The sequence below is a fragment of the Giraffa tippelskirchi genome, chromosome 1 (genome assembly GCF_054371585.1).
Source record: "Giraffa tippelskirchi isolate mGirTip1 chromosome 1, T2T-mGirTip1v1.2.pri, whole genome shotgun sequence".
NCBI classification, from domain to species: domain Eukaryota; kingdom Metazoa; phylum Chordata; class Mammalia; order Artiodactyla; family Giraffidae; genus Giraffa; species Giraffa tippelskirchi.
In genome coordinates, this window is record NC_137275.1 from 198527567 (window position 1) to 198545215 (window position 17649).

The following is a 17649-nucleotide window of genomic DNA, read 5'->3' on the forward strand; positions in this document are numbered from 1 at the left end:
CACAGCACATATGTGAGAGATTTTATGAAGCAAATGCTAATCAATATTCCTTGTGGTCTTCAGGACTGAAAAAAAGGGAGAAGATTGAAATTAAAGCCTAAGAGGATTTGGTGGAACACAAAAAATTCCCTGCTCTTTGAGAGATTAAGCTCATGAGAAACTTTAAGAATGTTGTTGTTCCAAATGGTTGGTAACACTTGTGTGGAACACACTGTATGATTGCCCAAAGTCATGTGTAGTTTCTCAGTTTTTTGAGATGTGGTCATTCATATCCTTTCTGACCAAATCCATGTGCCAAGAATATAGAAAGAAAGACATGGTCCTGCCTTCAAAGAGTTCCTGATCTAAACAGATACCTAATCAAATCATTACAAGAAAGTACAATGTGTACAGTAGTAGAGATGGACAAAGATTTATGGGATCATAGAAGATGCTGAGAGAAGTACTAAAAGGCTACATGATAAATGGAGACGGCTTATGCTTAGGTTCAAAGCTCATTGGTTTAACCAGGATACTATTGAGTCATCTATCTTCAGGGTAAGTAACTATCATCTGGAACACTGCAAGTTCTGGCCATAAATCTAGTGTCCAAAACATAAGGCAAAGATGCAACCACCCAAGGGAGGGTAGGATATACAGCAAATACACACTCTTCTCAGAGCACAAGGCCTCGAAATAGAGAGGATAACCAAGAAGAAACCCAAGTGATAAAGAATTTGGAGAAAGGGAAGATGGGAGAGGAGAGTAAGAACACAGATGAAAGAGATGCTACATCCATCTCTTAGAAGGGTGCTGCAGCTGATGCCCAGCAGGTGGCCATGTGCAGTGGCACAGGTTGTTGACTGCATCAGTGCACTCTGCCAAAAGGGAAGTGAGGCTGAACTGAGACTGCATTCAGCTTTTTGAGCCATATGCCTTGGTATGGGGCTGACTCTGCTGGCAGGAAAGAAAGATTGTTTTCTAAATTATATAGAAACATTATTAAGCAGTGGCCTTGAGTACAACCTTCTCTACCTATCCATTTCTGCCTTTAAATAATCTCTAGCCTTGGCTTTCATCACTATTTTTTTTTAAATTGCATACTATGCTTTTTAAAAACATTGTCTGTTACATGACTTTAACACCATGAAAGCAATGCATAAATCTTCAAAGTGTAGGGTGGTAGAAAGAGCATAGTTTTTTGGACTTGAACAGGTGTCACTTCAGATCTCGGTTCTCTCATTTACTAGTTTGTCATCTTGGACAAATTAGCTAATCTCTCTGTACCACATTTTTTTTTACCTGTGAGGTAGAAACAAAACTTAACTTGCCTTCTCTCTTGGGAATGAGGGATAATAAACGCAAAGAGTCTTCCTTTGTGCCTGGCATACCCATACTCAATAAACAGGAGCTATTATAACATAAAATCTGGAAATAATTGTAAGTAGATGAAGGAGCAAAGATTGTGCTTAATCCTTCCATCTAGTCATAATCAATTTTAATGTTTTGGTGTATTTTCTTTTTAGTCCTTTCTCTGTGCATTTTTGTTGTGCTTACTCGCTCAGTCATATCCAACTCTTTGCAACCCCATGGACTATAGCCTGCCAGGTTCCTCTGTTCATGGGGCTTCTCCAGGCAAGAATACTAGAGTGGGTTGCCATGTCTTCCTCCAGGAGATCTTCCCAACTCAGAGATTGAACCCAGGTCTCCCACATTGCAGGTGGATTCTTTACCATCTGAGCCACCAGGGAAGCCCATGAATCCTGGAGTGGATCCTTTATCCAGGGTATCTTTCTGACGCACGAACCGAATCGGGGTCTCCTACATGGCAGGCGGACTCTTTACCAGCGAGCTACCAGGAAAGTGTTGTTTTTATATAATTGAGATCACAGTGCACGTTTGTGTGTGTGTGTGTGTACTGTTTTGTCATAAAACAAGTCATAGCACTTTCTTATATCCTTAGAAACACTTCACAAATGTCGTTTTTAATTGCTGCATAGCAGGCATCCTGTGGCTATACAGAGTTTACTTAACCAACCCCCTATTGTTGGCCCTTTGAGTTGTTTCCAGATTTTTTCACAATTATAAATCCCATGCCTACTTTTAACTGCTTACAGGTTGCCAACTCTGTAGCATGCTGTTGTGTGGAAGGAATGCAGGATAATTTGTAATCCAAGCACCAGACCAATGTTTAGATTAAGAATTTACCCAAAAAAGGCAGAGAATAAATGGCCAAAAGAGACCCCAATCATCCTCATGGCGGTTGACCCAGAAGATGAAATCTTCTAGGTGATAGAACAAAGAACCAAGTCAGTGAGGCAGATAGAAATGAGAAGCAGAAATAGGACATTCAGTGCAAACTCTTTAGTGCAATTAATGCGGTGCCAGCAGAGCTCAGACTGGTTGCTGAACAGACTCTTAACGCAAATTAAGCAGTCACATGAAGTAAGCACAGACCAAGCGAACAGCTCCCATTAGCACCCTTACAGAAGATGGCATTCAAAACAGCACGAGCAAAGCTACCCAAGAGCTGGTCAGGCCTCTAGGCCCGATCTCATCACAGCTACTGCCCCTGCAGTGCCTGTGTGTCCCGTGTGTCTCAGCAGGCTTCTGTATTCCTCCTACGGCTCCACAAGCTTGTACAATAGTTTACATATAAGAACGCTGAGGCTTAAAGAGGTTAAACAACACATCCAGAAGCTAAGTGTCTGGTAGGTAACAGGGCTGGGCCTTAACCAATCCAAAGCACCTGCTGCTCCCAGTATAGCCCTCTCTTCCAAACCCCAGGCCAAGGAGTTCATGCTAGTAGCATGATGTTGGCCATAATCATAGGAGAATGTGAATGTAAATACAAAAAAAACTCCGGAAGTTCTCCAAAATATGTTAGCAATGATGATCTCTGAGTGACGGTATTTTGGTACTATTTTCTTTTTAAATGAAGTTCTGTGTTTTCCAAGTTTTCTGAATTATAGTTGGAGAAAAGTCTGATGTTGACCACAGAGGGGATATAACATCATGGGAGGAAGTGCTTCAGGTCAGGGCTTTTGCTGTTGTTGAGAGTCGGCTGTTCACCACTGCGCTCCTATCCTCCTATTAATCTGGTCTCCATCTGGTCTCCATCATGACAACACACTCTTTTTCTTTAACAAGGAAAAGGAATAAGACAGAAATGAAGGATTTGTCTATCTAATGGCAAGACACCAACCTGATTACATCATATCAAACAACTGATAAACTCAATTCTGAACCATTAAGATCACTGTCGGGTTGAATTCACCATCTAGGTCAATGATTCTCAAAGTGTGGCCTTCAGACCAGTAGCATCACCTTCACCATCTCCTGGGAATTACCCATGCTGATAAATTACTGATTTTAAAATTTAAATATAGTATCAGGTTAACTGGCTAAATAGCGGGAAATTTGTTTAACCAATTTGGTAACTTCCACAGTGGTAAAGAATCTGCCTGCCAATGCAGGAGACACAGGAGACTCCGGTTCAACCTCTGAGTTGGGAAGACTCTCTGGAGCAGGACATGGCAACCCACTCCAGTATTCTTACCCGGGAAATCCCATGGATAGAGGAGCCTGGTGGGTTGCAGTTCAGGGGTCACAAAGAGTCAGACACAACTGAGAAACTGAGGACACATGCTGAACTACTGGTTCCAGACATTGTGTGGCTGAACTGAAGGGCTGTTGCAGCCAAAACCAGGGGGTAGGGAGTGGGGGCTGGAAGGGACAGAACTGCTGGTATGTTCAGATATACTGGTGTGTGAAGTCCTGGAAAACGATAAAGCAGCTGAAATCTATTCAACCATTCCATCAGCAGGCACCTGCTTTATGTGCCTCAGGACGTTGTCCTGAGCGCTGAGGATCCAAAGTTGGCACATCACATCTTGAAACTTCAGGAGCTGAAGGCTACATGGCACAGGCAGCCATGTTAGAACACAAGTTGCAGAGTTGTAGGATGCGTAAAGAACTCTGGGAGCAGAGAAGGAGGCAATTAACTTAGCCTGCATGCAACTGGGGTTGGATGGTGGGATATTATATAAATATCACAGAAACCTGCCCTGGTCTCCTCCATCTGTACATATTTCTCTGTGGATCACAAATACCTGTCATCAACTACTAATCAGGCTGATAGCCAGCACACTGTTTTATTCCACTCTTGGAAACACTGAAACATGCCCAGCAGTATCTCTATTAAAACAGAGACTTCATGTGCAAAATAATGGAGGCAGAGCTGGAGCCACTGGTGTTTTTCTTGGAAAGAGCCCTCATTTGGATGGCAGGTGGGGGAGGTGGAATTTCAGAAGACACATTTTCCAAAGCTAATGTCTACGTCGGGGAAGGGGAGACTGTGTTTCCTTCGTCTTCACATTGTCATTTGAGGGTGGCAAACCCAAAATATATCAGTGAACATAACGCACATGGTCTCTCCACAGAGTACATCACTGCCTTGCTTTTCTCACTCAACCAGAAAGGTCTCTTACAAGAGCCCGGAGCTGATGGCAAAATCTTGGGGTAGAAGTAATCAATCTAAGGAATACTAGAACAGTATTCCCATGGTTGGGCAAAATATACACACAGCATACATACAATTATGTCATTTAGATTGTCTGCATTAGTGGCTCCATTTGAGAAAGAATTAGGGGAAATAACTCCTCTCAGTTTCCCTTTGTGGAAAGAAAAATCTACAGCAGAACGTGCTATTCCTCTTGAGCGTGTACCATGGAGACAGCAAACGTTCATAAACCATTCCCAGAAGAAACCAGAAAAGTAATATAGAGCTGCCCCTTAGTTTTTACAGTTATTTTATAAAATATTTTATAAAGTTTATAAAGCTAGAGATTGTATATAATGAATTTGCAGAGCCATGGAAACAGGTTATGCAAATTGTAGTAATACATCAGGGTAGAGCGAAGACTAGAGTCTATTTATCAAAAATGGTATGGACACAATTAGTGTCATTGCGTTTGGCAGTCTGATCAGCATCTCAAAAGATCAACTCCCTGAGTGATTCTTCTGTCACAATGGCTTACTAAGCACACAAATCAAAACTTTTGCTGCTACTGCAGTTACTCTCAAGAAATATCACAGTCATGGAATCATGACTCTCTCCATCATACACGCGCACGCGCACACACACACAAACTGCTTGTCTTTTTCCAGCAGTAAATTCCTGGTGATGAAGTAAATGACAAAAGAAACAGATGACTTTCCATAAGCCACATTGAGCTTGCAACTCATAAACATGAAAATTTGAACCAGAAATTACAAAGGAAAAGATAGATGGAAAGTCCTACACTATCCTTTTTCCAGAATTTCTTCATTTCCCTACCTCTGGTCTCCTAAAGCTGATACTTACTCTTCCAAATCTTTCTGAAGTTGACCTTCCATGTGGGTAAATGTGTCCCAGTGGGTGGGCTCTGGGGTTGTGATTTCACTCATCCATGGTTCCAAGGCACTCGTGTATAGACCTCAGGCTCTAAAAGCAGACGGTCCTCAGTTTTAAGTCAGGGTGAATATAGGTCTGTGCCCAAAATCCTTGTGTGCCCTTGCACTTGATCATTCTTGTTGAAGGAGCTTGGATTTGTCTGATTGATGCCCACCCAACTTTATTTTTATATTTTTCCACTAGATAATTGTAAGCTGTTTATAACACATTCTTCTTGCTCAATCTTTGCATGAAACCATAAGGATGAACAACACAAAGCCTCCCATAGACATGTTTCACATTACAGAGTGATTTAAGACTCTACAAAGGATGCAAAATATGCAAAGCAGCTCCCTGCTCCTTGGGAGGAAAAGAACTATTATTAGATATTCCATATTGTCATGAAATATGATAATTGTGCCCAAAGGGAGCCATAGCCCCAAGAAGCTGACTGCTTCCAGCTGAGCTGTCCATGCCCCAAGCACAGAGAATGTGCCACCACCAGTCACCACTGTGGCTTCCTGTACCCCACCACACCCAGGCAACCGGGTGACATTTGAAGCCTCCATCTGTACCAATTCCTTCAGGAGCATCTGCCATTTAATCACTCCAGGCTTCTGTCAGCTCCTAGGAAGCAGATGGTCTCAAGGAGAAAACTGCTTCCTTTCATGGAACATCTTTTATGTGATGCCACAGGGGTTGGTACTTTATATCGTTTAAACACCCTAACAGCTCTGTGAACTGGATATGATCATTTTACAAAAGAAAGAAGTAGCTCAAAGAGGTAAAATTTAGTAGCTAGTAAAGAAGAGGAGGAGGGCTTCTCAGGTGGCACTAGTGATAAAGAATCTTCCTGCCAATGCAGGAAATGTAAGAGACACAGGTTCAATGATTGGGCCAGAAAGATCCCCTGGAGGAGGGCATGGCAACCCACTCCAGTATTCTTGCCTGGAGAATCCCATGGGCAGAGGAGCCTGTTGGGCTACAGTCTACGGGGTCGCAAAGAGTCAGACATGAGTGATTGAGCAAGGAAGAGGAGGAACCAGGATTCTAACCCAGATCTGCCTGATTCCAAAGGCCCTGCTTGTCTCCTACACATTGAAGACTCCCATATTTGTCACGTTCCTTCCCATATCTCTTGCTCTTAAACCTGATACATGCATGTGTGCTCAGTCACTTCGGGCTTGTCTGACTCTTTGAGACCTTGTGGATCAAGGGGTCAAACCCATGTCTCCTGCCCTGCAGACAGATGCTTTACCATCTGAGCCACCAGGGAAGATCCCTATTAGACTTTATTAGAACCACATTATGATTGATAATGTGACACTACCCTGTTACCTCAGCATCAACCAATCAGAAATTTTTTTGCAAACTGATCACAAACCCTGTGACTCCCCTCCCTCTGCTGCTAAGTCACCTCAGTCGTGTCCGACTCTGTGCGATCCCATAGATGACAGCCCACCAGGCTCCGCCATCCCTGGGATTCTCCAGGCAAGAACACTGGAGTGGGTTGCCATTTCCTTCTCCAGTGTATGAAAGGGAAAAGTGAAAGTGAAGTCGCTCAGTCGTGTCCGATACTTCGTGACCCCATGGACTGCAGCCTACCAGGCTCCTCCATCCATGGGATTTTCCAGGCAAGAGTCCCCTCCCTCACCTGGCCCTTAAAACTGTCTCTCTGAGGGACTTCCTTGGTGGTCCACTGGCTAAGAATCTGCCTGCCAGTACAGGGAACATGGGCTAGATCCCTGGACTGGGAAGATTCCACATGCTGTGGGGCAACTAAGTCTATGCACCGCAACTACTGAAGCCTGTGCACCTAGAGCCTGTGTTCCACAACAAGAGAAGCCACCACAATGAGAAGCCTGCACACCGCAACTAGAAAGTAGCCCTAGCTCACTGCAACTAGAGAAAAGCCAGCAGCAACAAAGACCCAGTGCAGCCAAAAATAAATAAATAAAATTTTAAAAAATTAAAAAATAAAAATGCCTCCCTGAAACCCATTGGAGAGTTTGCATTTTTTTGAGCACGAGCTACCCCAGGCTCCTTGTCTGGCCCCTTACAATAAACACTGCATTTTCCTTCACCACGACCCAGGGTCGGCAGATTGGTTTTACTGCGTTTAGGTGAGTGGACTCATGTTTGGTTCAGTAACAACAGGAAGCAGTGAGAAGAAAATCATTACCAGAGGAAAGGGACCGAGAGGGGACTGAGAGGGATCAGGGAACACTATTTTATCCTGAGTGACCAGGAAAACAGTTGGCGTGGTCGATTAGACCTAGGATCCAGACCATCTTGAGGGACTAGGGGCACCTAAGGAAACTCTCATGACAAGAAAGAGTTAAGGGCCCAGATGTGGCTCAAGGACAGTGGGCCAGTAGAAGGGAGGGTGGCTCTGAGCATGCATCAGCATGTCAACCATTCAACTCATCCCAGCCTCAGGGACTATTGCTGGGCCCTGGGAGGAGAGGCTGTCGTGGTCTCCCTTAAGCTCAGAGCTAGGCGACACTGCATATGTGTGTGTGGGGAGGCGGGGTGGTGGTGACTGTAGGGCGGGGGTGATGACAGACCTTTTCCCAGGGTCCCTGTTACAGCCACATGTGACCAGCATGTCTAGGATGTCATGGCATGGGCAAGACAGTCTCTGGGGAACTTGGGTGGTCTAGGCTTCAGGTCCCACCAGGGAGAAGTAGAGCGTCAGAGAAGAAAGATGGCAAATGTCAGTCAGGTGGCACCTGAAAGGGTCACTTGTAAGGGATTCCTTCCAGGAAACCCCTGGCAAACTGGGGTCCCAAGTTCCTCTGGTGGGAGGAGGGCCAGAGCAATACTACGATGTTGCTTTTACCCCCAGGCTGCTGTGTCCTGGAAAACAAGGCCAAAGCCAGTGAGAACAATCTGCTTTAAGCTTTAATTCTGAGGCTGCCTAGCTTTGCTGGGGCTCAGAGTGTGGGCAAGATTTGCAGCCCCTGGTGTTCTTGACAAAGGACTTAAAGGACTCCCCCCACAGCAGGCAGTAGATCTGATCTAAACTGCCTGCTGTGTTAACGATGCCATCATAGGGTGAAAGATTAGGACCTGGGAATTTGCATTTAATAGGTAGTAAAACGATCATGAGGAATGCAGTTGAACAGTATTAATAAAAATATGTGGCTGGGAGAAACTATTACCGCATGGTAAGTGGGCCTCTTTCATACTTGCAGAATCCTCACACCCAACCTGTGGACAAAATCTTTAGGCTAAACTATGACTCGCGTGGACCTACTTGTCATAACTAACCCACCAGGCCTCAAATCCATCAGGCATCTTTTAAAAGGGAGAGCTCGAACCTCATGGCACGGAGGAGTTGGTGACTTTTTATGACTCTCAGGCCAACCCCCATCTTGCTGTTTATGCATCAACCCTGTCATTGTGCCAGCTTAAGTCCTTGAAACAAAGCTTCTCAAAATTGCTGGGTGGGTGCCGGGAAGACATTGTGTGAAATGCAAAAAGTAAAATGTTACCACACACCTTCTTTCCAGCCAACGACCATCACTCACGTGGCGGAAGAGCCAGGAGGATCTCAAGCTCAGAAGACTGAGGGAGGCAGGCAGGAGCTCCAGGTGAGGAGGGCCAGGGACTTGCGGCCACTCAGCACCTGCTGACATATGCCATGTGGGCAAGTGGGCCCATGTTTCCATGTCTTTTCAGTCTCCTCAAGAGGAGCCCGAAAGCCATCTTAAATGTAATGTCCCCCAAGTTTTAAAAGTTCGCGATTACTTTTTTTTGGAAGCACAGTGTGAAACAAACAAGATAAATATATCTGTGGGTGATATTTCCCTCTGCAGATCACTAGTCTGAGGCCTCTGGTTCAAAGGATGATTGAGACATCTTTAGAGAACACTGTGATCTTTCTGTATTCTTTCCTGAGGCCCTAAGCATCTCCATTAGCAATTCCTCCAAGATGAAGCAGGAACTCTTTTGGCCAGGTTCTGCCTTGGGCCACCATAGCACTTGATTTCCATCTGTGCCCTGAATCAGCACAATCAGGTCAAATTGCAAAACAAGTGGACTTTAACTGCAGTTCTTATTCTACATCCTTCAGACTGTGGAGAGCTCCATGTTCACCTTTGGAAAGAAAGTGTGAGGTAAACATGACTCTGGGAAAAACAGGGAGTGATGTGACTCCAGCAACTTGCTCAGATCGGAGATGTCCACCTTTCCTCCAATAAGCAGCCTGGGGTATTGGAAGAGTAGCTCAGTCAGAATGGATGGCCTGAATTTGGGTTCTAGCTCTGTGATCTGGACCCCCAGTCATTCCCGGGAGGGTCCCAGGTGTCACAGAGCAAAGATGGATGGTTTCTGCCAAACTCTGCCCAAATTGCAGATTTATAAGCAAAATAAATGACTTCCTGTATGATGTTTTGGGGTGATTTGTTACACAGCAGTAGAGAGCCAAAATAGTCATTTTGACTATGGACAGGGAAAGATTTAGGAGCTCTGAGAAGCCAGGCACTCACAGCCTCAGAAGCAGGAGGCTTCTCCCCAGGTTCTCTGCTCCTGTCGCATGTGGTTCCTATGTGGCTGGGGCCCCACATGGCTGAGATTCTGCCCTCTGGCTCTTCTCTTTCTGGGTGACCTCACGTCTTGCTCTCTTCTAGCAGCATGGCTTTCCTTATGTCACCAATTCAAATCCGCCCAAAAGAGGGCCTCTGATTGGCTCGGTTCATCATTCTGTGTAAGGCTGTCGATTGTTGGCTTGTCTACAGATTGACTGTTGTCATATCTCCTGGAAAGTGGCTTGCAATTGACTCGTATGATCCATGTGTCAAGACTGGAAATGAAGCAAAGAACAAATAACAGTAGAACTTTGTGCAGTGGACAGCCGATTTCAAATTGGGTACACATATTTTCTGAAGGGCATACTAGCTCTGTAACTTGTGATACAGACCTGGACACTTTCAAAGAACCAACTTGCAATTGTACTCTTTCTAAAATTGATGTTATGATGGTTTCCTTTCTCATCTTTACTTTTACTGATAAAATTGGCCTTCTCTCACTTCACAAATATCCTTACCCTTCCGGAATATTCTCGAATGAACTGCTTCAAGATATGAAAAATTTCCAGAGTGACTAACAAGGTCATAATTCAAATATTACTGTTTGTTGTTGTTGTTGTTCAGTCACTAAGTTGTGTCTGACTCTGCGACCCCATGGACTGTAGCCCACCAAGCTCCTTTGTCCATGGGATTTCCCAGGCAAGAATACTTGAATGGCTTACCATTTCCTTCTCCAGGGGAACTTCCTGACCCAGGGATAGAACCCACCTCTCCTGCATTGGCAGACGGATTCTTGACCACCGAGAAACCAGGGATTAGTATCCTCTGATGTTGATCCTTCATTTTAGGGATCATAAAATAGCCCCTTTAATCACAGTAAGAGATTTACTTTCTTTAAAATGACCTTTTTCTTTTTAAAAATGATCAAAATCAGTATGAATAATACTTTTAACCAGTTCTAATAACAATGAAATGACATCTCAAATCCAGAATACATTTTTAATTGCTTGAAATCTTATGATACCATGGAATGTTTAAAATAAATTTAGATTTATATCTTTGCCACAGAGGAATATGAAAATCGCTTTACTTTGAAATGCCATTAAAGGTTGGGTCTCTGGGAAGGGGATTGTGACATGAGGCCTTGGGTGCAGCATGTTCACTGGGGGTGCCTCTGGAAGGACTCCTGTGGAAAGAAGAGGGGAGAAGCAGGAGTGGCAGACTGATGTAGCCCATGGAGGATTTGACAACCCTATGGGAGCTCTGCCAGTAGAAGGGTCTGTCAGAGTCACCTGCCCCTGCCCTGTGGGATGTGGGCTGCCTGAGAAAAGACATGACCTGGGGTGAGGCAAGTCTGCAACTGAGGCAGATCTGAGAGGGCTACAGCCAGGGGCTGGCAGCATTCCAGCAGCAGGCAGCTGAGAGGCAACAAGCCTTTCCTCAGGGGAGGGTCTTGGTGTTGAGTCATCGCTACCATCACAAATATTGACATTTTTATTATGCCAGAAATTATATTCTTTCACAACTCTTTACACTTATGAAAAAATTCATGTATAAACTTTAAAAAACAAGGAAGTAGACAATCTGTGGGCTTCCCTAGTGGCTCAGATGGTAAAGAATCTGCCTGCAATGCAGGAGACCTGGCTGGGTTCGATTCCTGGGTTGGGAAAGGCCCCTGGAAAAGGGAATGTCTACCCACTCCAGGATTCTTGCCAGGAGAATTCCATGGACAGAAGAGCCTGGTAGAGGGACATGGTACAGACTTCTGGAGATGATGGCAGCAGGACTCTCCGGACCTTGGTCACAGCTGGGAAGCTTTGTTGGGAACATTTCATGGTCACAATGAACCAATGGCTTATTAAAAATACCCATATAGTTGATTCTGCTTCCGTGGTGGCTCAGACAGTAAAGAATCCACCTGCAATGTGGGAGACCTGGCTTCAATACCTGGGTTGGGAGGATCCCCGGGAGAAAGGAATGGCTACCCACTTCCAGTATTCTGGAGAATTCCATGGACAGAGGAGCCTGGTGGGCTACAGTCCATGGGGTTTCAAAGTGTCAGACACAATTGAGCAACTTTCACTTCACTTCATAGCAGATTTTGGTGAGTGCAGCTTATGTTAGAGATACGGATCAGTTAGGATTGAGTTCAACTCTAAAGAAAAACCCAATGACTGAGGCTTAAATAATGTGAGGGGTTATTCTCTCGTGTAACAGGCTAGGAAGTTATATGATCCAAGGCTTTATTAGCTCCATGGGGACATGGCGCTAAAAGCATATGACTTCTAGCTCTCCATTCAGGCCTTCTTAGGATGTGGTCCTCCTTCATGCGCGTGGCTACCAGAGTTCCAGCTGTCATGTTTTCACTCTGGGCAGAAGGAAGGAGGAAAAGTGGAGTGAGCATGGGCATGAGCTGGCTCTGGTAGATGCTAGGATGCTCCAGCCACGTTCCCTTAGGCTCTTCATTTCAGCCAGCCTCACACACAGTTCTAGGCACAGTTAAGAGCATCGCACATGTAGCATCTCTTTGCTGGAGTCACAGAAGACCGTCAACTATACAAAAGAACAACGAGTCAGCATACAGGCGTTAACAGCCCCAGGATGATTCCAACCAATAGGGAACAGACGGCCCAACCTGCTTGTCATCCAGTGAGACCATCACGAGGCAGGTTCTACACAGCTCCTTAGAGGGTCCTCAGTGCACTCTAACGGGCTTGTTACTGCCTCCTCTTATCCTTTTCGCCCTTCCTCGTCTCACTCTCCCCTCTATTTAATCTCCTGCCCCCAAGTCCTGTCTCAAGATCTTCTTTTCAAATCATCTGACTCTGTCCTCATTTAAGAAGCTTTCCTAAGGGACCCCTTTTAACAAACTCCAGCTAGTCCCGTTGGTCAGCGTTAGGTCACATGCTCATTCTAAGCTGAAAAGGAAATTGGGAAATATACATTTTTTTAGATGAGCACTTTGGTACCCCCAACAAAGTCAAGATTCTGTTCATATGAAAGAGGAGGATGCACATTTGGTGGGCAGCTAGCCAGTCCTGCCACAGACACAGACTCTGTAAAAGTGAAGGTGAATGTATTGATGTTTGGGTGATTTTCAAGCACTAAGTTTGTGAAGAGAAAAATTGGGGAAATGAAATACGTAAAAGTAAAAACAGATATAAACAGTATAGACAATACAAAAATAGGAACTTCAGAACTCAATCTCTGGTTGTTTAGGATCCATTTAGCCTGGGAATCTCCTATGTGGTAAGAAAAAATGTACTGTGTTTCAGACAAACCATTCTCCACAATGGCCTCTTTGATGCACTGTTGGGATGATGGTAGCCTTTGACTTGGCTTTGATTAAATGTGTTGAAGTAAAAACACATTACTTTTCTCTTCCATATTTACTGATTGCCTCTTTTCCACAGAAAACTTGAGGTGGGTTACAACGAACACAGTCAACAAAGAAATAACAAAATGGAAACCAGATTAGAGAGAACAAGATGACAAATAGGTGTCTCTGGGACCATGCCCCATGACAGCCATGCATCAAAGTCAGATCAGTGCTTCCTGGTACCCAAACCTAAGTGGAAGGGAGCATGCTTCACATTATGTCTATTACCAGAAGAAGACAGCATCCCAATTTCCCTAGAGCAAGTGAATCAATCCCAGCATGGAAATCTAGAAACAACAAATAAAAAATTTTAGGGGTTACTTTTGAGAGTAGGGAGCAATGCATATAAACTGTTTTTAAGAACATTTTTATAGCAGAGCCCAATAATGGGTTTCATGGGTTTGGGTCCTGCTGTGTAAGCTATTCCATAAATGTTTAAGTTGTAGCACTAATGTTCAACTAAGTGACAGTGATTCTGCAAATGGCAAAAATGCTTCCAATGATGCAGCAAGTTTCAAGGATAGATCTCAGAATTTCTAGAGGATTGGAGAGACTGCTTGGCTCTCTTAGAAACTATGTGGGGTATTAGGAACAGACACCTTTGAGGCAGTCCTCAAATGAGGCCAGGACATTCTGGCAATTGGCTTACTTATTGAGGTAGTCACTCACTGTTTGGCTAATGCAATGCCTATTCCCAACTTCACTTCTCTTGCCTGTCTCTTTCTCTAAAAGCCTCTTCCCCCTTGTTCCTGTTTTGAACATAGATGTGATGTCTGGTGCAGTGGCAGCTACCATGAGGCCAAAAGTGTGACACTGAAAAGCCAACTGGTTGAGGACAATCTTGAGAAAAGAGACAGAGTGCCTAGGTCTTAGCTGACACTGAACTCTGAGTCCAAACTTGAGACATTCTGCCTAGAGATTCTTAAGTAAACGATAACATAATAGCAATTGTATATGAATAATAAATATTAAATATGGTGGAGTTTTCTAGTTCTTGGTGTTGAAACCTTTTACTTTGGGAAGAGCTAGTCTGTGTATTTTAGAAAATAGAGAAGCAGTTGATGAAATTAGTACAACATATGAAGATAAAGAGTCAAATCAGGGATACCACTTCATATGCAAACAAGGGTGAGACCTACACAGAGTCAGAATTTTGCTCAAGAAATAACTTTTGGCCAAATACAGCATGTGAATAACTGCTTAGCTGAGTTCTCAACGTATGATGCCCTAAAATATGGCAAAGGTAGTTTTTAAAAATTTAAAAACAGAAATAACTAGTCACCCATTAGAACCATATAAACCCTCATTATAACTATCCTGTATCAACTGATTTGAAAAAAAACAACACTGTTTCTCAGTGAGCCTACTGGGATAATTGAGCTGGAAATTATGTCCCTGGATTATTGAATTAATTCATCTGCAGCTTGAAGTTAGTCAATATAAAGAGATTTAATCCTGGAAACCGTTAAAAATAATGGTTTTAGCTTCCAAAAAGTTAATATAATTCTAAAGCCATTATTTCTGAAAAACAGTAATCAGTGCTGCTTTTAAACAATAAAAGTATCTGTCTCATTGCTAGGTGACATGCATGTAGTTTCTTTCAAAGCAGTTTTAAACAATTGAAAAATAATTCAAAAGAAAGGGAGGATGTAGACATCATAAGCCTGTTTAAAACCAATTAGAGAGAGTTATTCTTTGATGTCCTGAAGTCCTATGAGTATTTTCATACTGATCTCGCCTTTTATGATGATTTTATGCGAGCTTCAGTGACCAGAAGTTCATGTCATCCTTGTGCAATTTGGCCACACACTGGCTGTTATTACTGATTGGGGTGTGGAAAGCATTTCCAGCCCTGCTTTATTCTTTTATATGAACTTGTAGACTAAATTAATACTTCAATAGAATGCCTTGGAATGCACTGGTGTGTGCATATCTAGAAATGCTATTGTACTTGCTTCATTTGTTTCAATAATATGATATTAGTCATTTGTTAAAACCGAAATAACAATGAAATGAGTGGAAAAGGTATAGTAACATTCCCCGTGTAAAATTAAGCCATAAATATGCAGTTTGAGAAGACAAAGTGCTTTCTCCAAATGTTTCCAATTATAAGAGGAAAATGAAGTGTTTTTACTATTCGTGGATCTTTTTTTGTTTCAAGTACATTGTTTTTTGAAAATGTGAGAGACAGACATGCAAATAAATGTTTTCTTTGCAATCATCTGCTGTAAAACTCCAAGTTTCTCTTTTGTTTTTTTTGGGTGTAATTTATCATTTCTTACGTTGTGTCAGAAATCATTTCTGTGAAACACATGGTGGAATGTCTCCTCCAGTAAATGAAATAGTAATTCAACTTGTCGTTGTTTAGGTCATGGCATGTTGCAAGAGACCACTTTTTCTGGATCACCAGCAACATAAACAAAGGGTTTATCACAAAATAAATAAATGTAATCTACAGTTTTCCATTTAACTGTATCAGAAAACATTTGGAGGACATAGCCACATGCTTGTTCAATTTAGTCTCAATAATGTTATTGGCATGACAAGGCCGACAAGTATTGCCAAAGTCAATACGGTAGGCTGAGATGTGCTGGGCGGGTTTCACGAGGGTGGTGAGATTTTATGTCAAGAGCCTCAACATTCATCCAGATGAGGTCCTGTTTTGGGGCCTCCCAAATAAGGGATCCCTTGTGTCCAAATTAGATAAGGCTTTGGGGACATTTGAAAGACATAGGTTTGGGGGAACTAGGAGAGAAGAAGTGACTGAAGTGAGCAATACATTGATCATACATGTGTGAAAATTTATGCTTAAAGAATCAAAGAAATATCAACAAAACTTAGTCCAGATTTAACTCCTATTAATTTGTTCTCAGTTACTACACAAAAAACTCCACTAACTTTTAAAACACCATTTGGACTTGCATTTCTTTATTTCTGGAATAGCTAATGCATGATAATGGCACAAAGTTAAAAGTTTAAAAATGTATATTTAATGAAGCATAAGTCTCCTTTCTACTCCTGCCTTTCAGACACACATCTCCCCCTCCCAAAGCAACCACTACCCTCAGAAACAACCTATGCATAAATGAATATACACAGACATAGTAGAAATTTTTTCACTTAATGATATGATCTTTGAGATCATTCCTTATCAATATATACAAACCCACCTCAATCTTTTTAATGGCTGCAGTGTATTCCATGGCTTGCAATATTCATTGCATTATTAATTAGTTTCTTATCATTGGACGTTTATACCTTTTCAGTAGTTCTTTATTATGTAAGATGGTATAGTAAGTAACACTGAACATAGATATTTCATGAACGTGCAGACATATAGAGAGAATATATCTCTGAGAGTTGAATTATGGGGTCAAAAGGTATGTGAATTTTATAGTCTTTAAAGCTTTTGCCAAATTGTCCTCCAAAGAGCTTTACCAGTTCCCTCTGGAAATGTAGAGGAATGACTCCCCACAACTCAACACAGTATGTTGTCAAACTCAGTCCAAAATCTGAATGGCCTCTTTTATTCAGACATTAACAGTAAGTCAGAGTCACACTATTTTAACAGCTTCTTTTGCTTTTAGGGACTATAACAGACCAAACAGCCATCTATTCATCCATGTAACAAATAGGCATTGAGCTCTTATTAATTCATTCAAGAACACCTTCTATGTACCAGGCATTTTGCCAGGGCTGGTGATACAATGATCCCGGATTTTATTGACAATGAGAGAGACAGACATAATCACATACAAGAGCTTGGAAGGAAAAGCAGAGAGTTTGTGAGAGTGTAAAACAGGACAGTCTGTTCTGGTCTGGAGTGGCTACAAAAGCTTTCTTGAGAAATGCTGTCTGAACTGACGGATGAACAGGAAATCATGGAGGGTATGATGTATATGTGTGTGTACACAGGCACACATAGAATTTTTCCAGATAGTAGAGAAGAAGCATGGCACCTTCTTCAAAGATCCAGGAGAAGGGCAGGATGTGGAAGGAGGGAGGGGCAGAGAGCATGAGGAATCCAGCACGGAGGGCACTATGGGACAAGCTCCTCAGCCTCCAGGGAGGAGTGAAAGGTGCCCAACCACAGGTGAGTCTGGTAAAGAGCTGGGTGATAAGGGCCATCACAGGGCTAAAGTACAAGAGGAACTCATGAGTGAATCCCCGTGGTTTCAGTTCCATTGGCTGCTTGTGTGCTGGATTTGTTTATTTAGTTTATTTGGTTTTGATCAAATAAATACTGTAATACTCTTTAAGGCTTCGGTCTACTTTGGCTTCCCTCATAGCTCAGTTGGTAAAGAACCTGCTTGCAATGCAGGAGA

The 17649-nt window shown here is 42.9% G+C and overlaps 1 long non-coding RNA gene across 1 annotated transcript in view; it reads right to left on the reverse strand.

Moving 5' to 3' along the window:
• Positions 1–12174: 12174 nt before the first annotated feature.
• The window catches only part of LOC145538769 (uncharacterized), a 44949-nt gene continuing 39474 nt past the window's right edge, over positions 12175–17649 (reverse strand). Inside the window, exon 4 of the long non-coding RNA XR_014077236.1 lies at positions 12175–12313. This is a non-coding gene — a long non-coding RNA (uncharacterized LOC145538769). The remainder of the gene's footprint in view (positions 12314–17649) is intronic.